Consider the following 16,724-nt stretch of genomic DNA (forward strand, 5'->3'; position numbering starts at 1 on the left):
CCCTCTTTAATGCGAAAGGAAGGGAAATACACCCAGTGAAGAAAGTTAATAACTCTGAAGCCCAAATGAAAAGTTTTAAAAAACAGCTGCTTTAAGGGGGAAAAAAAGAATGCATTTATTGAACTGACATCATCAATCAACAATTTTCAATATTTTTCTGTGTTTTCTCCCATGCTGATTCTAACAGGTTGAAAGCAAGATTAAACGCTCCTTTTCCTTTGCTTTATATAAAAGCAGTGGGCTTCTATTCCATAATTGGACTACATTTTTTGAAGAAGCAAATGGAGCCTTAGGCACATTCATTTCTGACCCACCCCTCAAAGTAGGAAATCCAAAATGGGGGTGTGTGGCTTGAGTCACAATAAACTGAGGCAGGGAACAAGCACCAATTTTTATTTATTTATTTATTTTGCTGGGACATAGGGGCAATTAGTAGAAATGCAGAGTTAAGGCCACATTGCAGACTTGAAGGTGGAGAGGTAGAGACAAGGGAAGGAGGAAAGCAGAAGACTGTCCATTTAGCAGAGAAAAGTCTCACCTAAAATCTCCCCCAAGGAAAACCTTAGATACCAATTTGTGAAAGGCCTGTGCTGTACGTAGTCAGTCTCCAGATTTACCTTCTAGCCCCGGAAAGGTTAATAGTGATGACTTCATACCTTTATCCTGAGATAACTTGGGGAGATTTTCCCTTTTAGAAGTACTAGGTTTCCTGCTGCTGTTATTTTTAAATTCCTCTGGAACACAGAGACTTTTGGAAAAGTAGGAGACAGAGTAGAATGTTTTAGCTTCTACCCTAAGAATAGGTGTGAGGTTCAGTGATTGGGAGGAAAAACTTGCCAGTAGATGTAAAGCCTTTTGGCTTTTATGTCTTTAAGAATGCCAGATGCTGACCCTACCTATATGTCCACTGCAACCAGATGCAGGGTGGCGATCAGCCCGGACCCTGGTCCATAGGTGATGTTGTCACCATCTTTCCTCAAGCCCTGCTCCATGGGAATCTCCACTCCAAGAGGAGACAATACCTTAACCCTGTCACCTAAAAAAAAATGCACAACCTAAAAGTTGAAAATTATGTCTTATTTGGCGGACAAAACTGAGGACTTAAGCCCGGGACACAGCCTCTCAGATAGCTTTAAGGGACTACTCAGAAGAGGTAAGGGAGGAGCCAGGATATATAGGCGTTTTTACAAGAAAGACCAGGTAGTCACAACATCAGAAGATTACTGTTAGTTAAAGAAAACCAGCCATCTCAAGTTAAGGCATTTAGCGCTTTTCTATGTATGGGAAGATGCAAGAATCTGTGCTCACCGAAATCATTCCTTTGGTATACACCTCAGCTATCTGGGGCCAGTATCCTGTGCTTTCTCGTCCTGAGTCTCCTCAGGGTGCACCGTCCGGAGGGACTGCAGCAGTTGACTGCTAGATGGCAGGCATCCTGTTTCTATCCTGAGCTCCCTCAGGGCTCACTCTTGGGGTCCTGTAATGTCATGGCTTTGATGGCTGCAACATCCTTTGTTTACTGATATGGCAGGCAACATTTTTTCATTGATAACCTAATTAGAGTTCTCTAACTTTGGGGGTCAGTTACACAGGGAGTGCTGGGGGCAAACAGGCCTTTGAACAGCTGTTAGTTCAGATGGAATCAAAATGTTAAGGTATAAACTCCTGGGCTTCTGTTTTACCATAGTTGATACTGGGGCCCCTGGGTTTCAGGGAAGTGCCTGAGCCAAGAACTACCAGCTCTTATGTGATGGGAGGCAGGGGTAAGGGAAACCCATCATGTCCCATTGATTTCCAAACTTAAACCTAGTGCCTTATTTCTGCTCTTATGTCCAAATCAGGACAAGGGGTCACAGGGCACCTCAGGATAAGGACAGCTCATACAGTGAGGCTTGTCTTATATTTTTGTTCTGGTGAAATAATTTTAAAACAAAAGGGAAGGGGCTTCCCTGGTGGTGCAGTGGTTGAGAATCTGCCTGCCAATGCAGGGGACATGGGTTCGAGCCCTGGTCTGGGAAGATCCCACCTGCCGCGGAGCAGCTGGGCCTGTGAGCCACAATTACTGAGCCTGCGTGTCTGGAGCCTGTGCCCCGCAACAAGAGAGGCCACGATAGTGAGAGGCCCGCGCACCGCGATGAAGAGTGGCCCCCGCTTGCCGCAACTGGAGAAAGCCCTCGCACAGAAACGAAGACCCAACACAGCCATAAATAAATAAATATTAAAAAAAAACAAACAAACAAAAGGGAAGAGGTTTGGGGTTCAAAGTGGCAGATTTAGTAATAGAATTTATCTCCCCTCTTTCACAATATCTACATTTGTTTTTTCTGTAAATTCAGTTTTATTAGATTCCATATATAAGTGAGATCATACAGAATTTGTCTTCTGTCAGATTTATTTCACATAGCATAACACCCTCAAGTTCCATCCATGTTGTCACAAATGGCAGGATTTCCCTTTTTGTGGCTGAATAATATTCTATTATATATCTCACAGCTTCTTTATCCATTCATCCATTGATAGACACTCAGGTTTTTTCCATGTCTTGACTATTATAAATAATGCTGCGATGAATATGAGGGTGCTGGTATCTCTTCCAGATAGTGATTTCACTTCCTTCAGATATATACTCAGAAGTAAAATTGCTGAATCATATGGTAGATCTATTTTTAATTTTTTTTAGGAACCTCCATAACACTTTCCACAGTGACTGTACCAATTTACATTCTCACTAACAGTGTAGGAGGGTTCCCTTTTCTCCACATCCTTGCCAGCACTTGTTCTCTTGTCCTTTTCATAACAGCCATTCTAACAAGTATGACAAGATATCTCACTGTGGTTTTGATTTGCATTTCTTCCTGATAATTAGTGATGTTGAGCTTTTCATGTACCTGTTAGCTGTTCAAATATCTTCTTTGGAAACATATGTATTCTGGTCCATTGCCCATTTTTTAATCAAATTATTTAATTTTTTACTATTGCGTTTGAGTTCCTTATATATTTCGGATACTAATCTCTTATCAGATGTATATTTTGCAAATATTTTCTTCCAGTCCATAGGTTGCCTTTGATTTTGTTGGTAGTTTATTTTGCTGTGCAGAGCTTTTTAGTTTAATATAGGCCCATTTGTTTTTTGTCTGTTCGTTTGTTTGTTTGCCTTTGTTGTTTGTGCTTTAAGTGTCATATCCAAGAAATCATTGCCAAGACCAAAGTCAAGGAGCTTTTTCCCTATGTTTTCTTCTTTCAGGTCTCTTATTTCTTTCTTTCTTTATTTATTTATTTATAATTAATTATTATAATTATTATAATTATAATTAAGAATTCAACTATTTTTTAAAAAAATATTTATTTATTTATTTTGGCTGCACTGGGTCTTAGTTGTGGCACGTGGGATCTTCATTGAAGTATGCAGGATCTTTAGTTGTGGCATGCGGACGTCTTAGTTGTGGCACGTGGGCTTCTTATTTGTGGTGTGCGGATTCTTACTTACGGCATGTGTGTGGGATCTAGTTCCCCGACCAGGGATCGAACCCAGGCCCCCTGCATTGGGAGCACAGAGTCTTACCCACTGGACCACCAGGGAAGTCCCAAGTCTTATATTTATGTCTTTAATCAATTTCAAGTTATCTTAGTGGTGTAAGATAGGTATCTTACATTTATTCCTTTAAAATGATAGTAAAGGAATAAAAGGAACGAGTTCCCCACATTAAAGCAAATAAGAGTGGATGAGAGATATGGACAGTTTCTGAAAGATAGAAAGCTGGAAGAGGAAAATGGTGGTGCATGAGGCTGGGTGGGGAAGCAGCTACCTACAGTACAAGCCACAAGCCAGGGAGATGCTCCCAGGGAGGGCACTAGTTTGACAAAAAGAACCCTGGAGAGGCCCTTTAGAGACAAGAGAGGGCCAGGATGATACTCCATGAAAAAGCAAGAAAATTAATAGAAATTCCTAAATAGCAGTAAATTACTCCCATCATCACCCCCACCCAACCTCCTGTGGATAAAATACTTGGGAACAGCGTTCTCCCTACCCCTACTCCCCCAGATAAAATCAGATTAGCACCAGACATCTCATTTGCAACACTGGATGTTAGTAACACAGCGGAGCAACACCTTCAAAATTCTGAGGGGAAATTACTTTGAGCCTAGAATTATACAGTACAAGAAAGTAAGATACTGATTTTTCAGATTTTAGAATGAATCCATGAACGTTGTACAAATGGTTTAATTATGGGTACAGAACAGTATGTAAATGACAGAAAGTTTGGTGATGTCTAAGTGTAGATGAGAGAAGTCAGAGGATGGGAGGTTTGAGGCGAGAGGGTTAAAGGGAGGGTAGAGCCACTAATATCCTTGTCTTACTGAGTCGGGAGTTGTGGTAGGCAGACTAATGGGTCCTCAAAGATGTCCACATCCCAATCCCAGGATCCTGTGAATATGTGAGGTTACATGGCAAAGGGGAATTAAGTTTGCAGATGGAGTTAAAGTTGCTAATCAGCTGCCCCAGAGATGAGGAGATTATCCTGGATTATTTGGGCAGGCCCAATGTAATCATAGGCTCCTTATAAATGGAAGAGGAATGCAGAAGAGAGAGAGCCAGAGAGATGGCAGCATGAAAATACCGATATGGGGGTGTTAGTTTTGGATAAGGAGGTGACTGTCCAAAGAGCTAAAACAGAAACACTGAGATTCAGGAAGTTGTTCCTGAGGAAACTTTGTGCACTGGTGGTGGGAATGTAAACTGGTACAGCCATTATGGGAAACAGTGTGGAGTTTCTTCAAAAAATTAAAAATAGAACTACCTTATGATCTGGCAATCTTGCTTTTGGGTATATATCCAAAGGAAATGAAATCTAGATATGGAAGAGAGATCTGCACTCTCATGTTTACTGCAGCATTATTTACAATAGCTAAGATATGGAAACAACCTAAATGTCCACTGATGAACGAATTGATTAAAAAAATGTGCATATATGCACAACAGAATAGTATTCAGCCTTAAAATGAAGGAAATTTTGCCATCTGAGACAACATGGATGGACCTGTAGGACATTATGCTAAGTGAAATAAACCAGGCACAGAAAGACAAATACTGCATGACCTCACTTAAATATGGAATTTAAATAGTTAAACTTACAGGAGTAGAGAGTAGATGGGGATTGCCAGGGGCTGGAGGGTGGGGTTGGGGATAGAGGAATTTGGGGAGATGTTAGTCAAAGGGTACAAAGTTTCAGTTATGCAAGAAGGATAAGTTCTGCAACACTGTATTGTATACATGAAATTTACTAAGAGGGTAGATCTTAAGTGTTCTCACCACAAAAAAAGAAAGAAAATAAAAAGAAAATGGTAACTATGTGAGACTATGGATATGTTAATGAGTTGGATTGTAGTGATCATTTCACAATGTATACATGTATCAAAATAGCAAATTGTACACCTTAAATATGTATAGTTTCTATTTGTCAATTTCAAAAAAAAAAAAAAAAAAAGCTTGAAAGAAGCTGTCCCTGAGGAGCAAGACCAGTAGTGAGAAGGAGTGGGGTAGAGGAAGCTGCTTTTTAGTATCAAACTCTTCTTTTAAGGTTGAATTTTTAGACATATGCAGATGTGACTTTATAAAACAAAGGGCAGGAGGGACAAATACTGGTTTCAGAAGGGACATCACAAAGGCCCAAGGAATGTCAGATTTTCCAAATCCCAAGGTTGAATGGGCACTTCTTTAAGAGGAGGTTGATCTTACACCTGGGGACCACATAAACAATCAGTTCTGATGTCTGTGGCAAATGTTTCATCATTTAAGAGTTAACAAACCAGTATTTGATAATGTTTTACTTTAAACAATTAATTAGAGTCATTCTAGATTATCTGTCCCTCAGTTGCATTCCCAAGTGTTTTTTTGGGTGGACAAGAAAGGGATGGAGCCTGAATTTTGTACTGCCCACATGGAACATTCTCTAGGATTTACCACATACTAGGACACAAAACAAATGCCCTGGTATGCCATGTGAGGTGTCCCAAGAGTCAATGCCATTCCTCATGGGTCTCAAGGATCAAAGCCAGAGAGCTACTGTGCCAGAAGACTTACCCTAAATAATGAGCTGGGGTTAAAAACTCACCCACCCTAAAACAGTCCTCAGGAGCTTATGCTTTGGGAACACCTGTCTACATGTGCTTAACTGTGAAATATAACAGTCATTTACTTAAAGTAAATCAGTAGCAGTTTAAAGAATAAAGGGAACACCTGTGTATGCCCTTCCTATCCCCTCCAAAGTTAATGTGTATCCTCAGTTTTATCTTAATTATTCACTTCCTTTTCTGTATTGTTTTACCAACTATGTATGCAGTTTTGAATGTTCTATAAATGAAATCTCATTGTATATATTCTATGAATAGTTTCTTTGCCTGAAAATTGTTTTTGAAATTAAATTGTATTATGCATGTAGTTATAGTTCATTAATTTTTACTACTGTATAATATTCCCTTGAAAGAATAAATTGCAATTGATTTATCCATTCTACTGTTGATGGACACTTAGGTCATTTCCAAGTTTCTGCCATTCTGAAGAATGCTGCTGTGTACATGATGGGAGAGGTAATCTACCTTGAGCCCAGAGCATCCCTGTACATTCCATGCAAGCAGAAATACAAGGTCCTGATTGCTTTTTGCTTAGGCCATTTCTCAGGGTTGTGCTTACAGCCAGAAACCTTAGGGGTGTGAAATACTGTTTCCTTCCAGGACAAAGAACAGGCGCACTGTAAAAGAGGTTGATTCCTCTAGCTCAGCATTCCTCAGCTGTAATGTAAACCCATTATGTGTCACACCCATCTGAACCCCTCCAGTGTCCCTTCCTTGGGACTTGGGGACAAGGAGAACTTGTATGAACATGATACTCAGGCAGCTTGCTGTGCTCTGAATAATAAAGTCCTTTGTCTCTGACCCAAGAATCTCATTTTCTGCCAGTATCCATAAAACAAATTAACTTAACCACCCAAAGATCTGAAAACAGAAACAGACTGAGATTCAATTAGTTGTCCCCAAGGAGCAAGACCAGTGATGAGGAGGAGTGGGGTAGAGGAAGCAGTTTCAATATCAAATTCTCATTTCATGGTTGAATTTTTAGTCATATTCAGGTGTGACTTTATTAAAAAAAACAAAAACAAAAAACAAAAAAAACCAGGGGTGGAGGAGTCACAACCACTGATTTGAGAGGGGACATCACAAAAGCCCAAGGAATGTCAAAATCCTTGTAGGATAAAGTCACAGACCCTGACAGCACATTCTTGTCCCTTTCTCTTAGTGAACATGTCCAAGGGAGTGTAGAATTGCTGGGTGGTGGAGTTTGCATTTTATTAGCTAATGGCAAACTCTTCCCATAGTGGCTGTACCAACTTTTTTTCTTTTTGGTCACACCATGCAGCCTGCAGGATCTTAGTTCCTCGACCAAGGATGGAACCCGCGACCCCCCCTGCAGTGGAAGCATGGAGTCTTAACTACTGGACTGCCAGGGAAGTCCCTGGTGATACCAACTTTTATCCCCACCAGTGCAGATGAAGAGTCTGGTCTCTCTAGAATTTATGAATTAGTAGGATTAGATGCTATTATTATATCCTTTTTTTTTTTTTGTAGATGAAGAAATTGAAGCTGAGAGAAGTTCAGCAACTTGCCCAACTTTGGCATGCAAGCAGTAAGTGGAAGAAACTGGGATTTGAACCCAGGCAGTCTAGCTTGAGCGTGTGTGTGTAACAACTGTACTATGCTGCCCTAAGTAATATGCTGAGTGATTAAAGACGTATAGAGTTTAGAGTGTTTAAAGAACTTTTAAGAAGTTAATGAGACAGGAAAATGTACGTTTTAAAAATTGGGGCAAGGGACTTCCCTGGTGGCGCAGTGGTTAAGAATCCGCCTCCCAATGCAGGGGACACAGGTTCGAGCCCTGGTCCAGGAAGATACCACATGCTGTGGAGCAACCAAGCCTGTGCACCACAACTACTGAACCTGCGCTCTAGAGCCTGCGAGCCACAACTACTGAGCCTGCACACCACAATTACTGAAGTCCACGTGCCTAGAGCCCGTGCTTGGCAACAAGAGAAGCCACCGCAATGAGAAGCCCACGCACCACAACAAACAGTAGCCTCCACTCGCTCCAACTAGAGAAAGCCCACGCACAGCAACGAAGACCCATCTCAGCCAAAAATAAATAAAATTTTTAAAAAATAACTAAAATATAAAATTTAAAAAAAATTGGGCCAAAAAGGCATTTTACTGAGGAGGAAACAGGAATGGTCATAAACACAAGATAAAATGTTCAAATTATTTAATAATCAGAAGACGCAAATTGAAATCACAGTGAGATGCCATTTCACACCCACCACGTTGTAAAAATTAAAAATACAATGACAAGTATTGAAAAAGTTGGAAAGTGCTTAAAAGAGCGTCTAACATATAAGTTTTATATAAATATTTGCTATTATTGTTATCATCATCATAGTCATCATCATTATATTAATACTACTACCACTACCTTTATTAACCTTTTGTCAGTTATATGTGTTTTCTCCTAGTGTATGGCTACTGTCTTTATGATGTTTTTGATTAACAGAAATTATTTATTTTACTATAGTTGAATTTGTCAGTCCTTTTAAGAAATCCTTCCCTACGTGAGGTTATAGATATTCTCCTGTATGAGAATAAAGATCTCCTTGTATATATTTTTAAAGTTTTATAATATTGCTTTCAGTCTTTAATTTCTCTTCTGTAACTTATTTTCTCATATGGTTCCAGGTAGGGATCTAATTTTCTTCCAATATGGCCAATGAATTGTCCCTATGCTCTTTATTATATACTTTATGCTTTCTTTTTTTCTTTTTTTTCAAGTTTATTGAGATATAATTGACACATAACATTGGGTAAGTTTAAGGTATATAATGTGATGATTTGATACATGTATATATTGTGAAATGATTACCATAATAGGGTTGGTTTACACCTCCATCACCTCACATAATTAACCTTTTGAGTATGTGGGGTGGGAACATACTCTTAAGCAACTTTCAAGTATATAATACAGTATTGTTAACTATAGTCACCATGCTGTACATTAGGTCCCCAGAACTTATTCATTTTATAACTGGAAGTTGGTACCCTTTGACCAATATCTCCTCATTTCTCCCACCCCTCCAGCCCCTGGCAACCACCATTCTACTCTCTGTTTCTATGAATTCAGCTTTTTTAGATTCCACATATAATCCAGATCATACGGTGTCTGTCTTTCTCTGACATTTCACTTACCACAATGCCCCCAAGGTCTATCCATGTTGTTGCAAATGGCAGAATTTCCTTCTTTTTCATGGCTGAATAATATTCCATTGTATATATATTCTGTATCATCTTTATCTATTTATCTGTAGATAGACAATTTTACATTGTTCCCATATCTTGGCTATTGTGATGAATGCAATGAACGTGGGAGTGCAGATATCTCTTCCACATCCTGATTTCATTTCCTTTGGGCATACACTCAGAAGTGGGACTGTTGAATCATATGATAGTTCTATTTTTAATTTTTTTGAGGAACCTCCATACTGTTTTCCATAGTGGCTGCACCAACTTACATTCCCACCAAGAATGTACAAGCGTTCCCTTTTCTCTACATTCTCACTAATGCTTGCTGTCTCTCTCTTTTTGATAACAGTCATTCTAAAAGGTGTGAAGTGATTGAGGTGATAACTCATTGTGGTTTTGATTTGCATTTCTCTGATAATTAGTGATGCTGAACAATTTTTATGTGCCTGCTGGCCATTTGTATATCTTCTTTGGAAAAATGTCATTTCAAATCCTCTGCACATTATTAAATCAGATCTTTGATTTTTGGTTTTCGTTTTTTGGCTATTGAGTTGTATAAGTCCCTTATAAATTTTGGATATTAACCTCTTATCAGATGGATGGTTTGCAAATATTTTCTCCCATTGTGCAGATTGCTTTTTCATTTTGTTAATTGTTTCTTCTGCTGTGCAGAAGCTTTTTAGTTTTATTTAGTCCCACTTATTTATTCTTGCTTTTGTTCCTTGTGCTTTTTGTGTCATTTGTAAAAAATCATTGCCAGGACAAATGTCAAGATTTTCCCCTACTTTTTCTTCTAGGAGTTTTATGGTTTCAGATCTGATGTTTAAGTCTTTAATCCATTTCAAGTTATTTCTGAGTGTAAGACAGGGTCCCAGTCTCATTCTTCTGCATGTGATTATCCAGTTTTCTGAGCACCATTTATTAAAGAGACAATTCTCTCCCTATTGAGTATTCTTGGCTTCCTTGTCAAGTATTAGTTGACCATAAATGCATGGGGTTATTTCTGGACTCTCTACTCTGTTCTATTGGTCTCTGTGTATGTTTTTATGCCAATACCATACTGTTTTTTTTTTAATTAATTAATTAATTAGTTTATTTATTTTTGGCTGTGTTGGGTCTTTGTTGCTGCATGCGGGCTTTCCCTAGTTGTGGCGAGCAGGAGCTATTCTTCCTTGCAGTGCGTGGGCTTCTCATTGCGGTGGCTTCTCTTGTTGTGGAGCACGGGCTCTAGGCACATGGGCTTCAGTAGTTGTGGCATGTGGGCTCAGTAGTTGTGGCTTGTGGGCTCTAGAGTGCAGGCTCAGTAGTTGTGGCACACGGGTGCTCAAACCCGTGTCTCCTGCACTGGCAGATGGATTCTTAGCCTCTGCACCACCAGGGAAGTCCCAATATCATACTGGTTTTTTTTTTACTTTTTAAATTTATTTATTTATGGCTGTGTTGGGTCCTCGTTTCTGTGCGAGGGCTTTCTCTAGCTGTGGCAAGCGGGGGCCACTCTTCATCGCGGTGCGCGGGCCTCTCACTATCGCGGCCTCTCTTGCTGCGGAGCACAGGCTCCAGACGTGCAGGCTCAGTAATTGTGGCTCACAGGCCCAGTTGCTCCACGGCATGTAGGATCTTCCCAGACCAGGGCTCGAACCCGTGTGCCCTGCATTGGCAGGCAGATTCTCAACCACTGCGCCACCAGGGAAGCCCTATCATACTGTTTTGAATACTAAAGCTTTGCCACACAGTTTGAAACCAGGAAGTGTGATGCCTCCAGCTTTGTTCTTTCTCAAAATTGCTTTGGTTATTCAAGGTCTTATATAGTTCCATACAAAGTTTAAGATTGTTTGTTCTATTTCTGTAAAAATGTCATTGGAATTTTGAAAGAGACTGCATTGAATCTATAGACGGTTTGGGGTATTATGGACATTTTAACAATATTAATTGTTCTGATAAACATGGGATATCTTTCCATTTATTTATGTCTTCTTCATTTTCGTTCATCAAACTCATAGTTCTCAGTGTACAGATCTTTCACCTCCTTGGTTAAGTTTATTACTGTTTTTTGTTTGTTTTTGATGCTATTGTAAATGGAATTGTTTTCTTTATTTCTTTTTCAGATATTTGTTGTTATTGAATAGTCTGTTCTTTTCCCATTCATCTGCAATATTCTCTAAGTCACGAATCAAGTTTTTTATATATGTATGGATCTGTTTCCTGGGCTCTTCACTACAATCCATTCATCTAATTGTCTATCCTTGCACCGTATATGCTTTCTAAAATTCTTTGCCCTCCAAATAAGTATTGATGTATGGTAGATTAAGTCCCACCCCTTCTTCAGGAATGTCTTAACTGTTCTTGGCCTTTTGCTCTTCCATGTAAATTTGAGAATCACCTTATAAAGTTTCATGAAAAGCCTGTTGGAATTTTTATTGTAATTTCATTGACTTTGTAGACTGCAAGAATTGACATTTTTACAAGAATGACTTCCTATTCAAGGATACAGTATATATTTCTCCATTTGTTTGAGTCTTTTTATTAACTTTCATTAAAATTATATCATTCTCTCCACATAGTTTTTTGTTAAACATAATCTTGAGTCCTTTTGTTTTGTATTGTTATTGCAAAGGATATATTTTTTATTGTAAAATTAAAAATAGCTATAGTGAGTATATAAACATATATGTACAGTTTAAAGAGTAATTATAAAGCCATCACTCATGTAACCTCCATCCAAATGAAAAAATGAAACTTTGTACTATAAAAGTTCCCTCTGCCTGTCTTCAGTAATATCTTCCTTTCTCCACCCTGGAAATATTCACATTCCTTGCCTCTCTTTATAGTTTTACTACCATTGTATGCATCTCCAACTAGTTTAGTTTTGCCTGTTTTTGAACCTTGCAAAAATGGCATCATACTGTATGTATTATTATAGACTTCTCTTGGTCATTGCGATTTTGTGATCCATTTTAATACATCTAGCTGTTTTCATTCATTTTCACTAATACATATTTAATTGTATGAATATACTACAATTTGTTTACCTATTCTACTCTTACTGGGTATGTCTTATTTCCAATTTTTGGTGATTAAAAACAATGCTGTTATAAAAATTCATGCTCATAAGGTTTGTATGTATCTTCTGGGTCAGAAGTTCATATATATATATATATATTTTTTTTTAAATTATTTATTTATTTATTTTTGGCTGTGTTGGGTCTTCGTTTCTGTGCGAGGGCTCTCTCCAGTTGCGGCAAGCGGGGGCCACTCTTCATCGCGGTGCGCGGGCCTCTCACTATCGTGGCCTCTCTTGTTGCGGAGCACAAGCTCCAGACGCGCAGGCTCAGTAGTTGTGGCGCACGGGCTTAGTTGCTCCGCGGCATGTGGAATCCTCCCAGACCAGGGCTCGAACCCGTGTCCCCTGCATTGGCAGGCAGATTCTCAACCACTGCACCACCAGGGAAGCCCAGAAGTTCATATATTTTTCTAGGTCAGTGGTTGTTAAAATGTGGTCTGAGGACACCTAGGAGTCCCTGAGACCCCTTCATGGCTACTAGGAGGTCCTCCCTTTTCCAAATATATATCTTTCTGAGTTCAAATATTCTTTATATCCTTCAGCCAAAACAGTATACCACAACATATTGAAAGCAGAAGCGGATATGAGGATCTAACTGTCTTCTATTAAGCAAACATTAAAAAGGTCTTTAAAAATGTAAAATAGTAATTGTTTTGTAGAAGATAGTTATTTTACAAAAATTTTGTTATTTTTGCTAACATGCAATGGATTTATTATTTTTAAAAATGAATTACATAAATATTTAAAATCTGTATTAATTACTGATACAGTAAATAGCTATGACCCAAATAAACAAATGCTATTTGTTGTTCTCCACAATCTTTAAGAGTGCACAAGGATCCTGAGTTTGAGAACTGTTCTTCTAAGGCATGGTCTTCAACCTGGTTGCACTATTCAAGATGTATACAAGGTACAGATAATTTAAAGAGTCTGTTTCCAGATCCCTAATGTCCAAATGTACTGTGCCTAGCTTCATATAGCTCTCCTTTCCTACCTCCCCCTTCACAAGTGACAGTCTTGCCAGAGTTGTCTTTGCCTGACACCTTCTGGTCAAAACAAAAAGTGCCAGCCTCAAACTCCAAAGAACAAATAACTTAGAGGAAAACCTCTGAGACCACAGAGGAGCAGTTTTTTTTAGGAAATGCTGCTTCACCAATGCTCTGGATGCCCCTGACCCCTGTTGTATGGGACAAAAAAGGCATTGACTCCAAGTAGAAGTCATGATTCGTATGAGCCACGCTGACACAGTTATTTATTTTACAAGGTTAAAAAAACTATATCAGTATTTTTTTAAAGCTCTTTCAATAAGTTACATTTCAATTTTATACCACTAATAATTGTAACTTATAAGACTTAGATCTTATGGTCACAGGAAATTAAAATGAATATTTCAACTTATACACACATTTTTGTTGCAAAGAATTATGAGAATTGATTAAAAAAACTTTCAAGCATAAATACATGTTACATTAGGATAAAATTCTGGGGAGGGGGTGGATTGGAAATACAAATACAAGGGTAAGGAGTGATACAAAATTTCCCATTGTTAAAGAGAAGCTTGTTTGTATATTTTTTAAGTGAATGGTGGTACATATCAAAATCACTATAGTGTTTAGAGCCTATTGGATACATTTAAAAGAATGATGTAACAGTTAAATCTATGTCAAAACTTTAACATGCAGGAATAATATCCTATGTACTTAAAGGAAATTTGATGAGAAATTTTAGCTGTCGAACTAGAAATGTGTGAGGGAATACATACTTTAAAAAACTTTTATGTGCAGTGTTCTGAGGCTGGAGATAGATGGGCTCCAGGCTAGGCATTTATAACTGGCCTCCTGTTTACATTTCTTGTCGAGAAAAAGATGGGCCTTAGGCCTGACACTTACAACTAGCCTACTGTTTGCATTTCCTGAGACAGGAGATAAGTAGGCTCCAGTTTCGATATTTACAACCAGCCTCCAGGCTTTGTCTCCTGAGGACACTTGAAGGTAACAGTCATGGCAGAAGCAGAGAGGGGCTAAACCTTGTTTGAGTAAAGCATCAAGAGGTCACATATTTCCCATCCTTGGGGCAAGGGAGACACTGCACATGCACAGCAAGGCTCCTTGGGGGTCAAAAAGGAGGAGGCACCACCCCAGAATAGACAATGCCAAGGCCCCCCAAAGCCCTTTGGGCTGGAATCCACCTTGGAAAAAAGTTGCACACGCATGTTGGGGAGGGCCCTAGGGCAGGTCAGGTGTGGGAAAAGAAACCAGATGATTGGCCAAAGGTAAACAAAGACCTGGAGGAACTGCCCTATATAAATGACCTAATAGCCTCTTTACTGCACTCCTCATTAAGGAGGACACCCACACCCTTTCTCTCTGGGTGTGCATCTCTGCCTTGCTTCTGTCTTAACTAAACAAACTGTTTCTCTGTGTGCTCTCCCACTTGTTGTGCTGTGTCTCTAGTAATAAACTTTGTACTTGTTTTTACCATTATTGCCTTCTTGAGAAATGCATTTTTCAATGGGGTAAGAGCCAGGAAAAATTTGCTTCTAGCCTCTAGCCCTTGCTGGCCTAGTGGCTAGGATTCCTGGTTTTCATCCAGGCTACCCAGGTCCAATTCCTGGGCAGGGAACTAAGATCCTGCTTCAAGCCACCGCTCACTGCTGCTGCTTCTCTGAGATCAATACTAGCAAAGAGATTTGAGGACTAATAACGTAGAACATTGACAAACATGTAGGTGTTCACAGGATCCAACCTAGTGATAGGAAAATAAGGCATGTATCTGGACCAGTGGAATTCAGTGGGGTTGGAAGGTGGGGTTATGCATATTTTATCTTCTACTTTTTGCTGGTATTTGAATGGAGTCCTTATGTCAGCAGTTCCTCCCAGATAAAGGAACTCATTAAACTGCTCCACTCCAGCTCAGACCAGCACTGTGGCCTTGAGCCCAGGGCTCTGCCAGTGTGAACGGGGGAGGCCTGGTTTGCTCAAGAGCAAGGCACTGATTAGCAGTTAATATGAAATGCCTTTGAGGGGCACAGACGCAGGTTAAGACAAATGAGAGGAGGAACTGAGGAAGGCAGAAGACAGGATTTAGGTTGAATTCAGGCCTATTTGAAATAAGAGCTGTTACAAGCACATCCAGGAAAAGAGATCATTCAAGAAATATTTAAATTGTTTTGGATCTCTGTCTTACACAGACAAACACACTCACATTTTTTTTTCTCCTTTCTGAGTATCTCAACCCCAAACTCCCCCCACTTCTAGCCCACAAAATGCTCCAGATGACTTTGCAATGAAGACAAAAATAATTCACTTCATCTCCCTTCACATTCCATCACTAATTCAGCAGCTATTCTTTTTCAAGGCAGCTATCGTAGCTGAAACTTAGACAATCCCAGGGCTGGGATCTTCCTTAAAGAAGAAGCATTCTTCCTGCTCATGTGAAAATTCTGTTTCTGTGACACCCCGTTCCATGTCTCATTCACCTCTTGTACCAGGACAGCAGAGACTGCTAGTTGGCTACGTCAATACCTTTCTCCCTTTCTGAGAACTCTCAAACCAGACAAGGTCAGCCCAAGTTAAGAACATTAAAAATCAATCTCATTTATGAACATACATGGAAAAGTCCTAAATGAAACACAAGCATCACTTTCACTTCATTCCATTGGCCAGAACATACAGTCACATGACCACATCATGTTGCTAAGAAGACTGGAAAATATACTCTCCTCCAGGCAGCCTTGTGCCCCACCAAAACTGGTTTTAAATTCTCGAAGAAGTCATTTCTGTCTCTCTCCACTCAGCAACAAGATCAAGATAAGCAAGCTTCCTTACTGGCCCCCTGCGTGATGTGCATTTATTTCTACTTTACCCTTACACAAAGAGCTTAGCATTTTGCAGACCCAGATTTATAGAGAAGTCTTCTATTAGACTCTGAGATGGGTTTTGTCACCTATCCTCCTGCATTAGACTCAACTGTCAAAACTGAAATTTAAGTTTATGAGGATTTGAATATGCCCTGAAGGAAGAATATGGTTTCTTGTTTTTTCTAAATTCCTACTTTCCTTTCTCTTTTGATTTTTTTTTTTTTTTTTGGCCACCTCAGCAAGACAGTTATATAATTTTAAAAACATTTACTCCTGCCCAAGTGGAAGTTCACTCTGGTATTTTTAGAGGTTTGTTTAATAAAACTTCAAAGGACAGCTAATCTTCATCTTATACAAATTATTTCAGAGAACAGAAAAGAAGGAAAGTTACACAACTCATTTTAAAACAGTTGTTTAATTGTGACACCAAAACCAGGTGCTGACAAGGTCAGCACAAAAAGAGAA

At 39.3% G+C, this 16,724-nt stretch overlaps 1 long non-coding RNA gene across 1 annotated transcript in view; it reads right to left on the bottom strand.

Annotated features, from left to right (window-relative positions):
* LOC132362346 (uncharacterized) overlaps positions 1-16,724 on the bottom strand; it is a 99,109-nt gene that overhangs the window by 5,799 nt on the left and 76,586 nt on the right. The window lies entirely within an intron of this gene.

This window comes from Balaenoptera ricei, chromosome 3 (assembly GCF_028023285.1).
Source record: "Balaenoptera ricei isolate mBalRic1 chromosome 3, mBalRic1.hap2, whole genome shotgun sequence".
NCBI lineage: Eukaryota > Metazoa > Chordata > Mammalia > Artiodactyla > Balaenopteridae > Balaenoptera > Balaenoptera ricei.